At 26.3% G+C, this 12,002-nt stretch overlaps 1 protein-coding gene across 1 annotated transcript in view; it reads right to left on the minus strand.

The window, feature by feature from the left end:
* The window catches only part of LOC123009764 (receptor-type guanylate cyclase Gyc76C), a 54,938-nt gene extending 50,604 nt beyond the window's left edge, over positions 1–4,334 (minus strand). The window contains exon 1 of the mRNA XM_044406284.1: positions 4,201–4,334. The gene's annotated coding sequence lies outside the window, so the exon portion shown is untranslated. The remainder of the gene's footprint in view (positions 1–4,200) is intronic.
* Positions 4,335–12,002: the final 7,668 nt, after the last annotated feature.

Raw genomic sequence — 12,002 nt, forward strand, 5'->3', positions numbered from 1 at the left:
TATTTGACCCAAAACACCGAAAATCACTTGATTTATCCGCAAAATTAATATCAAAATGGAACAACCTCATCATTTGTATTAAATTTTTACTCAAAGACTTTTTCTTCATAATTTCACTGAATTTTCTTCCTAATTCCTAATTTATTTTAATATGAAAAAGCTGCTATTGTGATTTTATTAGAATTAATAACGAGAAATTGAGTAAAAAAATAATAACYAATTATGACAAAATGAAAGAAAGAATGTTAGAATACAGGAAAAAATTGTATAGAAAATAAAAAGGAAAAGATGTTGAAAACATGCCAATGTTCATGAAGTAAGAAATTTCTGATAAAACAAACTATATAAAAATTCTTAAATATAACAGAACCGAGAAATAAATAAAAAAAGTGAAGAAACCTCAAAAAAAGCTTGAAGAAATTAGATCATGGAAACTATTTTTTTATGAAAAAAGAAATCTAGAAAACGTATTTTTAAGAGAATAGTTCAAAAAAACTAAGTAAAAGTAGACAAATTATAACATAAAAAATATAGAAAACGACACAAAAAAAAGAATTATTACAAAATGGAACTGCAAAAATTTGGTATTAAAATTTGCAGTTTAGGACAGAATTAGGCTAAAAAGAAAAAAAAGTAACAACTTACATTAAAATAGAGAAAATAAAACAAACTCATAATTAAAAAAGTTTGTATAAAATATAAATTTAGATAATGAATAAATGCAAGCACAAGCCTAAAAGAAAAAAAAAGTAACCAAAAACAGATGTTTTAAGTTTTAAAACTGATAAGAAAATCTAGATTTTAATAAAAAACCAAATTGTAAAAAAAACAAAAAAAAATAAGTTAATTAAGTTAGTTAATTGCAAAATTTAGTTTCCCCAAAGATAAAAATGGGCCTCTTTATTTACATTTTTTCGCTATTGAGGCCAAAATATAAAATATCACCTAATTTATAAACATTACACATTTTCAACTTCTTTGTTTTATTTGACCCAAAACACCGAAAATCCCTTGATTTTTTAACAAAATTAATATGAAAATGGAACAAGCTCATCATTTGTGTGAAGCTCGAAGTTATATTAAAATTATTTAAAGAAAGAATGTTATACTACAGGAAAAAAATAGAGAATAAAAAGGAAAAGATGTTGAAAATATGACAATGTTGATGAAATAAAAAAGTTCCGATAAAACAAAGTATATGTAAAAAAAAATCTTAAAGATAACAAAACCGAGAAATAAGTAAAAATAGTGAAGAAACCCCAATAAATAAAAGAAATAATAAAACAAAGCTAAAAACTAAGCTAAGTACAAGACAAAAAAAAATGTAACCAAAAACAGAATGTTTTAGTTTTAAAACTAATAAGAAAATCTAAATTTTAATAAAAAACTAAATTGTAAAAAAAACAAAAAAAAATAATTTACTTAAGTTCTCCAAAGATAAAAATAAAAAAATTATTTACATTTTTTTTGCTATTGAGGCCAAAATACGAAATATCACCTAATTTATAAATATTTTCCAACGACGCTGATTTATTTGACTCAAAACGCCGAAAATCACTTCATTTATCAGTAAAATTAATATAAAAATGGAACAACCTCATTATTTGTGTGAAGCTGGAAGTTGTATTAAATTTTCATTCAAGGACTTTTTCTTTTTGATTTTACCGAATTTTCTCCATAATTCCTAATTTATACGAAAAAGCTGCAATTGAGATTTTATTAGAATTAACAAAGAGAAATTTAATAAAAAAATAAATAATGATGACAAGGATTATAAAATAAGAAAGTTCCCATAAAAAAACTATATAAAAATTCTTAAAGATGACAGAACCYAGAAATAGTAAAAAAAGTGAAGAAACCTGAAAAAAATCTTAAAATTATGAAAACTACATAGAAAAAAGAAATCTAGAAAACGTATTTTAAAAAGGATAATTCAAAAAAAGTAAGTAAAAATAAAAATACAAAAATGATAACTCAAAAAACATAAAAAACGTCACAAAAAGAAAAAGAGGATTATTACAAACTGGAACTACAAAAATTTGGAATTAAAACTTGCAGTTTAGAACAGAATTAGGTTAAAAAGAAAAAAAAGTAACAACTTATACTAAGAAAGAGAAAAACATATTTCATAGTCAAACAAAACAAACCTATAATTAAAAAAGTTTGTATAAAATAGAGATTTAAATAATGAATAAATACGAGTACAAGCCTAAAAGAGAAAAAATGTAATTTTTTAAGTTTTAAAACTAATAAGAAAATCTAGATTTTTAATAAAAAAACAAATTGTAAAAAAAACAAAAAAAATCAAGTTAATTAAGTTGGTTAATTGCAAAGCACTCCGATAATAAAAATTTAGTGTCCCCAAATATAAAAATGGGCCTCTTTATTTACATTTTTTTGCTATATTGAGGCCAAAATATGAAATATCACCTAATTTATAAATATTACACATTTTCAACTTCTTTGTTTTCCAACGACGCTGATTTATTTGACCCAAAACGTCGAAAATCCCTTGATTTATCATCAAAATTAATATGAAAGTGGAACAARCTCATCATTTTCTTCGATTTGCGATTGACGAAAAAGTAAAGTCGTTTAATTTGGCTTTTCTTTCGGTGAATAACAATTCTATTTGGGATTCYGCCAAAAGTAATTCTGAACGGAAGTGTAAAAATTATCAGTATTTGAGCTGATATTAGGCTTCCGAATTATTTCGTTACATTTGACCCCAAAGTCACAAATCTTGTTTAAGCAATTCATTCACCTGACTTGAAAGGCCCTTTTTTCACTAGCGAAAACTCTGATATCATAGACGGAATTGGATAAAAGAAAAAAACCTATTTTAAATTAAATTCTTGTGTAGTTTATGCAACAAGGGCGTTCGCACTGTTTTATTATGCAAAGATGCTGTTTTGGGATTCTGAGACCCTTTCTCTTATTTCTATCGCATCGAAATGCCTTACATAATCCAAAACTGAAAAATTCTAGTGATCGGTGAGTTATTTATTTAGTATTCAAGCCTTGTCAACTGACAACAACAGTAACTTATCCTATAACGTGATTTATCACGTCGATTTGTTGAATGAAACTTGCATTAACTGCATACGTAATAGTTTTTAAGGCGGAAACTGCCGGAAAAATTTTAATTTTTTTCCTGAAGTTTGTTTCATAATTCATCCAAATCTGGCAGCTGAAAATTAAAAGCTCACGCTTTCATAATGGACTCGAAATACTTTAATTTTTATATCATTGTGATGCTATAAAATTACAAAAACAGCTCACGTTTCTTACTGTTTATATCAAAATTCTCCTCATGCAAATTAGAAAAAACAACAGGATGAGTCTGTAGTTAAATGTTGTTAATTTTAACAAAAAAAATTGTTTGACTGGTTATTTGRTTTAAATTAAGGCGTGGTGACAACACCCATGGTATTTAAATTGCCCATAAACGTACCATTGTCTAGCCGATATTTTCACTTGTTGCATAACAAAAGTGGATAATATTTTCAAAATTATAATATTTACCTACCTGTGWCGGTACTTATCACTGTTTATCAAATACTTTGACCCAAATTAATTTTATGCATCMAATTAGCATATTTCAGTGTTTATGTCCAAATAAACAAGTTCTAAGTGATTCAAGATTGATTAAATACCAAAAGATTATTGTTATTACAAGAGAAAATATTCCACACTTTCAGTTTCATTTTTATTGCCAGACAATTACATAATTTGAAAAAAAAAACGAAATTTGCAAAATTTCAGTGATAAAATTTTATTATCGAACGGTTGTTCGGCAATAAAACTTTCCAAAACGAGTCTTGATTTTTCTTTATTTCCGGAATTTTGGAAAATAAATTATTCCGAGTGTAAATAGCATTCGAGGATTTACGATTTAAAATCCCACAAATTGTGCTGAATCGATGCGAAATAGAGTGGTGAAAAATTTTATTTTTGATTTATGTCTAAACGCTGTAATAAAGTTTTATTTGATCAAAAGTTTCAGTCACTACTAGAATAATAATAAACCTGTCTCGGATTTAATTAAAAATGCGATGGCTCATTCTCGAACTTTAATCATTTTTAAACTAATTAGTTTTTCATTGTGTTTACAAACTTTCACTGAAAAATTTCAAACCTCTCATTAGAAGAAAGCGACAGAATTGGAACGGCATGATTTAAAGGCGTTTTCTGACTCACCAATGATTTTTTTGGGTAATTATTTATCGGAATGAAAACGATTTAAACTGGTCCACGTGGCGAAGGACCTGTACGAAAACGCGTCAACGACCGACGAAGGATTCGAATAAACTGGCGCTAAAGCTAAAAGGCGCTCGTCGTCGTTTACTGGCGCTGATAAAAATTGTTCAGATTGCGCACAACTTTCGGAACAATTCCTCTAAGCTATAATTTAATGAATAGCGGTGCTTGAGCTAGGAAAATAAACCGAATTTTACTCATAAATGCAGATTAAAGGAGATTAAAACAAAAAGGACAAAGGGTTGAGTTTAGAAACACTATAAAATGATATTTGAATTTCTACAAATTGATTATCACTGAGGCTGCAAAATGCATATTTGTCATTAAGAGGTATATCAACAAAATTGTAAGTTTTCTATGCATATCTAATGTTTTTTGATTAAAATAAACTAAAAAAAATGCATATTTTGGCAACTTGGTGCATATTTTAGGAAATATTGCATATTTGTGCAAAAACGTCCTTCAACGGTCAAAGAAATTCAAAAACATAATTTTTTAGCTCAAAAATTTAGTTAAAAAATGGAGAAAAAATTGGCACTTTCGTCGTAATTTGGTGACTTTTTTCTGACTATAAAAATTACTTCGAAAAATGCAAAATTTATTTCATTTTCGACGTAATTTAGTGGTAATTTGGGCTTATTATGCGAAATAATTGCATTTCTGGTTGAAAAATTTACTAAAACTCTCAAAAAATCCCAATTTTTTTATTTTTGACGTAATTAATTGGAAAAAATGAGTTTTCAGCTAAAAAACAAGGTTCAAAACTCAAAAAAAGACAAAAAACACCGTTCTTATTGAATTCTCTGAATTTCTTAGCTTATTTTCGAACAAAACTTTCGCAAAATTCAAAATTTATTTCATTTTTGCCGTACTTTGAAGATTTTTCGGATTATTATGAACAAAATAATTGAATTTCTGACTGAAATATTCGGGCAAATATAAAAAATCATATTTCTGGCTAGAAAAATCAATAAAACCTTCGAAACATTGAAAATTCATTTCATTTTTCACCTGATTTGTTCGCTATTTTTGTCGTGATTTGGTAATTTTTCGGTTTATTAAGGACGAAATTTTGCATAAATTATTTTGATTTTGACCAAATTTAATGATTTTGCGGTTTGTTTTCTGAAAAAACGTTCTTAAACGGTCAAAGAAATTCAAAAACATCATTTTAAGCTCAAAAATTTAGTTAAAAGTAGGCGAAAAATTGACACTTTCGTCGAAATTTGGTGACTTTTTTTGGCTATAAAAATCACTAAAACCTTCAAAAAATGCAAAATTTATTTCATTTTCGACGTAATTTAGTGGTAATTTGGGCTTATTATGCAAAATAYTTGCATTTCTGGTTGAAAAATCTACTAAAACTCACAAAAAAAAACAATTTTTTTTTATTTTTGTCGTAATTAATTGAAAAAAATTAGTTTTCAGCTCAAAAACAAGCTTCAGAACCAAATCACTAATTTCCGATTAAAGATTTCAGTTCAAGTTAAAAATTGGACAGTTTAAGAAAAATAATCCGATTAGAAAATATTTTAAAGAGAAAACAACCGGTAAACTCAAAAAATTAGTTCCTAGCTGTGAGTTTTCTTTTTAAATTCGTTTTATACTGGGTGAATATAAAGTATTGAACTAAGTGTTTTTTTTAAATCATTTGTTTCCAAAAAATAATAATTAATATAAATTAAAGTAATATAAAAAATGATTCTTTAAGAACAAAATTTTGTTTTGTTTTTGAGTTATTCCATTTTTGTTGTCTAAATTGCGATATACATATGTAAAAAAATAATTTAATATAAAGTAGATAGTTGTAATCCCTTAGAACTTGACCTTCATGAGAAAAATGTTTTTTTGTTGGGTTCCCATTTAAAAAAATACATGTTTTTGTAGAACTCAAAAACAAAAAAATAAAAATTTTGAAAAATTTTATTTTTGATAAAACAACATTTCTATAGAACTTTATAATTCATCAATTAGTTTTTTCAAAAAATAAATACTTTAAGCAAAAAACGTGATGTGATCTGAAGAGTACAGATTTTTTAGAAAGGGTTAATTACTAGGTTATTAAAATAGCTTGTCTCACGCCAAATCAATTTATTTATTCTTTCATTTATTGTGTGCAGTTCAAGATGACYAAAATACAAAGTTTAGTGTATTCGAGGATAAAAATTTATCCCAACTTTGATTTTTTATTGTTAAAAATTTTGCATATCGATGCATATTTGGCATATATTGGCGCATATTTCTTAATATTTTGTGCATATTTTTGTGAAAATTCGCATATTTTACGAATTTTTCGTGCATATAATCCGAGCCTTAATTATCACTAATTAAATTAATGTAGTGTGTTAATGAACTGCCGTTTAACGTTATCTTTATGGTCCAAACTATAATCACTATCTTCCGGAATGACTCAATAAATCTGCTTTTGGTCCATTAGGAGATTTTAATCAAGTGAAAACTTGTGTTTACAGCTGTTTAATATTATTTGAACTGAATTTGTTAAAACCCGCATCGAGAGTTAAATTTAGAAACTGTTTTGTTCGACGATGACTTGAATTTTAATTCGGACACGAAAATTTGGTGTTTTAAACAAGGAAATTCAATGATTATTTTCTATAAAAAAAAGAGCTTGGGATTAGCCCAGATTCCGCCGCTTACATTAAAAAACTTTTAGCATATTTTTAAAATAATCACAAACCATAAACATGCTATTTTATGGCAAACATTGTATAACCCGAATTGAAATTTTATTAGTTCGATACTTGTATAAAACTGTGTAAATGATAATATGACCCAATTTACAATTTTGTACGTGCTAAATGTGTATGTATCTGTTTTGATTATAAAATTTATGATTTGATGTGACGTTTGAAACGATTTGTTTTATCAGTAGGTAAACAGTTGTTACACGTGTTTTAGCACCAAAATAAACCAATTTATTTGCATAACAAGAAATAAAACAATGAAATAGATTTCTCCAATAGCAAAACAGTTTTCTCGAGACTGGATTTCAGGTTTGTAGCCTCGCTACTAGATGGCAAGAGAGCTTGTTTGAAATTTTTATTGAAAATAGGTCATGTCACGTCTACAAAATTTAAAGTTACAATTATTTTGTAAAATTTAGTATAAAAAAACAAGAAATTGAAAACTCGTTACAAATTTCTTTCTCGCCTGAAAAGTAGTTTTTTCAGGGTGCCACTAGATGGCTTGCACGATGAAACAAATTTGTTCGCTTGTGCTTCGAAATCCTCAAGATTCGTCCTTTTATTGAAAATAAATCCACTCGATGTCAGGCCAGAGTTTTATGAAAATATCGATTTGGGTTAAAGCTCTTGATTTCCATAACTGAATTGTTGCAATAATTTGCGAAATCCGGTGAATAAGTTTAGTTAATAGAAAGCTCGTTTATCTCACTATATGTTGGTAATTTGGGTCATATATTTACAATGCAATGGTAATTCTGTCACAAAACAAGTGCATTTGCTTGGATCTTGAAACCGCAGATGCTTTGTATTCAAATGTGGATATCGTTTTGCCCTTTGAGGGTTTAGGATAGAACGGAAAATGATCTCTATTTTATCAGTGCTGTAGTTTTTTTATCCGCATATAAAATACGAAAAGTTTTTATTTCAACCTTTGAGCGGCTTATTTAGCTATCCTGGAGGAATAAAACCGAACATATTTTCATCTTTCAAAATCTACAAATAGAAACGTATTTTATTTAACTCCATTATTTGTTATTTTCAGCGACACGAAAATATTCTCCCATTTGAGGGCAAAATCATGCAAATATTTCACTCCTCAGAGAGTACATACATCTGTTTCAGGAAGAGCTAATATTTCAGCAAAGTGCAGTGTCTAATGAAATTCGACGAGAATTATGGGGGCCATGGGCGCCGATTTTTCATATTTTCAAGGGGGTATAAACAAAAAATTGGTACAACTTGCAAAAAAACGATTTCTTCTTCCCTATGTTTGCTGAATTTATTGTATTTAATATTTTTAATTTTTGTATAGTACAAAAGAAAAAAAAATTCGTCTATTCGTATTGATTTAATTAATAAAAAGTTTTTGGACCAAAAAAAAATAAAAAAATCGCGCTATTTCTTAGGATTAGCCCAGAAAATTTTTTGCCAAATGATTTTAATACTAGACAATTGAGGCTTTAACATGGATTGTTTAAATCTAAATACGATCATTTTTCGTTGAGGTACAATATTTCAAAAATCATCCAGAAATTTAAGAAATTTTTTGTTCTCTAATTTGCTTGAAATAGTAAATAAGTAAAAAACAGTAAAGGTTTTGAAGTTTTTGAGATAATAAGAAATCTTTTTTCAAGAAGTTTTAAAGTACAAACAAAATTTTACGTCCATTCTCGAGGTATAATAATAATAAAATAAAATAAAATAAAAAAAAAATAATTAAAGTTTCATTTGCAACGTGGTTTCCTAAAACTACACCAGTTTTTTTTTACTAAAGAACTTAATTTTAAATTAATTTGAAAAATGGAAAAACAAAATAGAATAACATAAACGATGAATTGATTTATTTTTTCAAAGAGGAAAATAGAAAAATAGAAAATTTAAGACATCTTTGACATTAAAAGTAATTTTAAAGAATGCAACGTTAGTAAAAAAAGATTACAATGAAAACAAAATTTCAAATATAAGTAAGTCATTACTATTATTTTTTTACCTTAAGCAAGAGTACATTATTTCCATTTTGCTATTTTGGTGACACCATTTGTCAAAATCCGATCAAGATATGAAAATAGAATTTAGATCGACAACGATCAAGATTATTTTTTTTAATAATAATATTTATAAGAATAATAATAAAATAAAATAAAAAAAAATAATAAAATTTGCATTTGCATCGTGGTTTCCTAAAACCACATCAGTTTTTTTTACTAAAGAACTTAATTTTAAATTAATTTGAAAAATGGAAAAACAAAATAGAACACATAACATAAACGATGAATTTGATTTATTTTCTCAAAGAGGAAAATAGAAAAATAGAAAATTTAAGACATCTTTGACATTAAAAGTAATTTTAAAGAATGCAACGTTAGTAAAAAAAAGATTAGAATAAAAACAAAATTTTAAACATAATTAAGAGTCATTACTATTATTTTTTTTTACCTAGAGCAAGAGTACATCATTTCCATTTTGCTATTTTGGTGACACCAAAATCCGATCAAGATATGAAAATAGAATGTAGATCGACAACGATCAAGGAAAAATTTTTTTTACAATAATAATTTTTATAATAATAATAATAATAAAATAAAATAAATAATTATTAAATTTGCATTTGCATCGTGGTTTCTTAAAACCACAGCAGTTTTTTTTTACTAAAGAACTTAATAATTAATTTGAAAAATGGAAAAACAAAATAGAATAACATAAACGATGAATTTGATTTATTTTCTCAAAGGGGAAAATAGAAAAATAGAAAATTTAAGACATCTTTGACATTAAAAGTAATTTAAAAAAAAAAGATTACAATGAAAACAAAATTTCAAATATAATTAAGAGTCATTACTATTATTTTTTACCTTAAGCAAGAGTACATTATTTCCATTTTGCTATTTTGGTGACACCATTTGTCAAAATCCGATCAAGATATGAAAATAGAATTTAGATCGACAACGATCAAGATTATTTTTTTTAATAATAATATTTATAAGAATAATAATAAAATAAAATAAAAAAAAATAATAAAATTTGCATTTGCATCGTGGTTTCCTAAAACCACATCAGTTTTTTTTACTAAAGAACTTAATTTTAAATTAATTTGAAAAATGGAAAAACAAAATAGAACACATAACATAAACGATGAATTTGATTTATTTTCTCAAAGAGGAAAATAGAAAAATAGAAAATTTAAGACATCTTTGACATTAAAAGTAATTTTAAAGAATGCAACGTTAGTAAAAAAAAGATTAGAATAAAAACAAAATTTTAAACATAATTAAGAGTCATTACTATTATTGTTTTTTACCTAGAGCAAGAGTACATCATTTCCATTTTGCTATTTTGGTGACACCAAAATCCGATCAAGATATGAAAATAGAATGTAGATCGACAACGATCAAGGAAAAATTTTTTTTACAATAATAATTTTTATAATAATAATAATAATAAAATAAAATAAATAATTATTAAATTTGCATTTGCATCGTGGTTTCTTAAAACCACAGCAGTTTTTTTTTACTAAAGAACTTAATAATTAATTTGAAAAATGGAAAAACAAAATAGAATAACATAAACGATGAATTTGATTTATTTTCTCAAAGGGGAAAATAGAAAAATAGAAAATTTAAGACATCTTTGACATTAAAAGTAATTTAAAAAAAAAATTACAATGAAAACAAAATTTCAAATATAATTAAGAGTCATTACTATTATTTTTTTTTTACCTTAAGCAGGAGTACATTATTTCCATTTTGCTATTTTGGTGACACCATTTGTCAAAATCCGATCAAGATATGAAAATAAAATTTAGATCCACAACAACGATCAAGAAAAAATGTTTTATTTTTAGTCTAGAAGAAAGAATGGATTGGACATTGGCTCTTAACACCATTACTCGTGACACTGTGGTCGATTCTGGACATTTACAGACGATTTGTGCTCACACTTTCTTTTTGTAAGGCGAGACGAAGTCTGTTTGTTTAGGTCGCTTTTGTCTGTTCTAAACGTTAGCGAAATTATTTCGATTAAAATAATTAGCATGAAAATGGGACCTGGAGATCAATTCCGGCCATAATAGGACGCTGTCCTGCTGCAAACTATCACTGAATCTATTAACACACAACAAAGGGAGAATATAATAATACAAAAAAAATCATTTCTAATTTAAATGAATTTAAAATACTTTAACTTTAAAAAATCATTACTCAATAACTATTAGGCCGATTTCTTTCAAATAAAGACCATTCTAAAGGGATGGCCTTGCCTTTTAGAATAATATAAAATTTGAAATTGAATATTGGCAAACTTTTCTTCGAACAGTGTTGTAATGTGATGTAATCTAAGAAAAACCCTACGAGTAATTTTTTTTTCTTCGTCACCAACGTGTAGAACATCTTTTTATTAGTAAGAATCCAAATTTTTAAAATAATATACCGAGTAGTTTTTAAGATATGATTTTTTGAAGTTATGGTTTGCTAATCAAGCATTGCTCCATTTGGGAGAAATGCATGTTAATCTTACTTAAAATTGCATTTTTGTAAAAGTATTTGTTTTAAGACTCTTCTTTTGCTTAAAAATGGTCAATTGCACCTTCTTTGTTCTAATTAGAATAAACAAAAACTGTTTCTTAACTTAAAACGAACAATGAGTACCTGCGTACTAATTAAAGCAAATAAAGGTTTTTTTTGTTCTAAAAATGATCACTGATCATTGAGCAAAAAGGATCTAGAAGGATCTTTTTCAACTTAAATCACTTCCATTCGGATTCCAACTTGTTCACTTTGTTCTAGCTTTCTGAATTTTTTTTTGAAAATGTTCTCAGCAAATGCTTTCTCATCATTTTTTATTGATGTTGAACGCAATAAGTCAGTTGCTTCGGATGCTCGGATTATATGCAAAATGCATATTTGTCATTAACAAAATTGTAAGTTTTCTATGCATATCTAATGTTTTTTGATTAAAATAAACTAAAAAAAATGCATATTTTGCATATTTTGGCAACTTGGTGCATATTTTAGGAAATATTGCATATTTGTGCATATTTTC

Source organism: Tribolium madens, unplaced genomic scaffold (genome assembly GCF_015345945.1).
Source record: "Tribolium madens isolate multiple individuals breed KSU strain unplaced genomic scaffold, Tmad_KSU_1.1 Scaffold_19;HRSCAF=116;Tcas5.2_LG9, whole genome shotgun sequence".
In the NCBI taxonomy this organism is placed as follows: Eukaryota; Metazoa; Arthropoda; class Insecta; order Coleoptera; family Tenebrionidae; genus Tribolium; species Tribolium madens.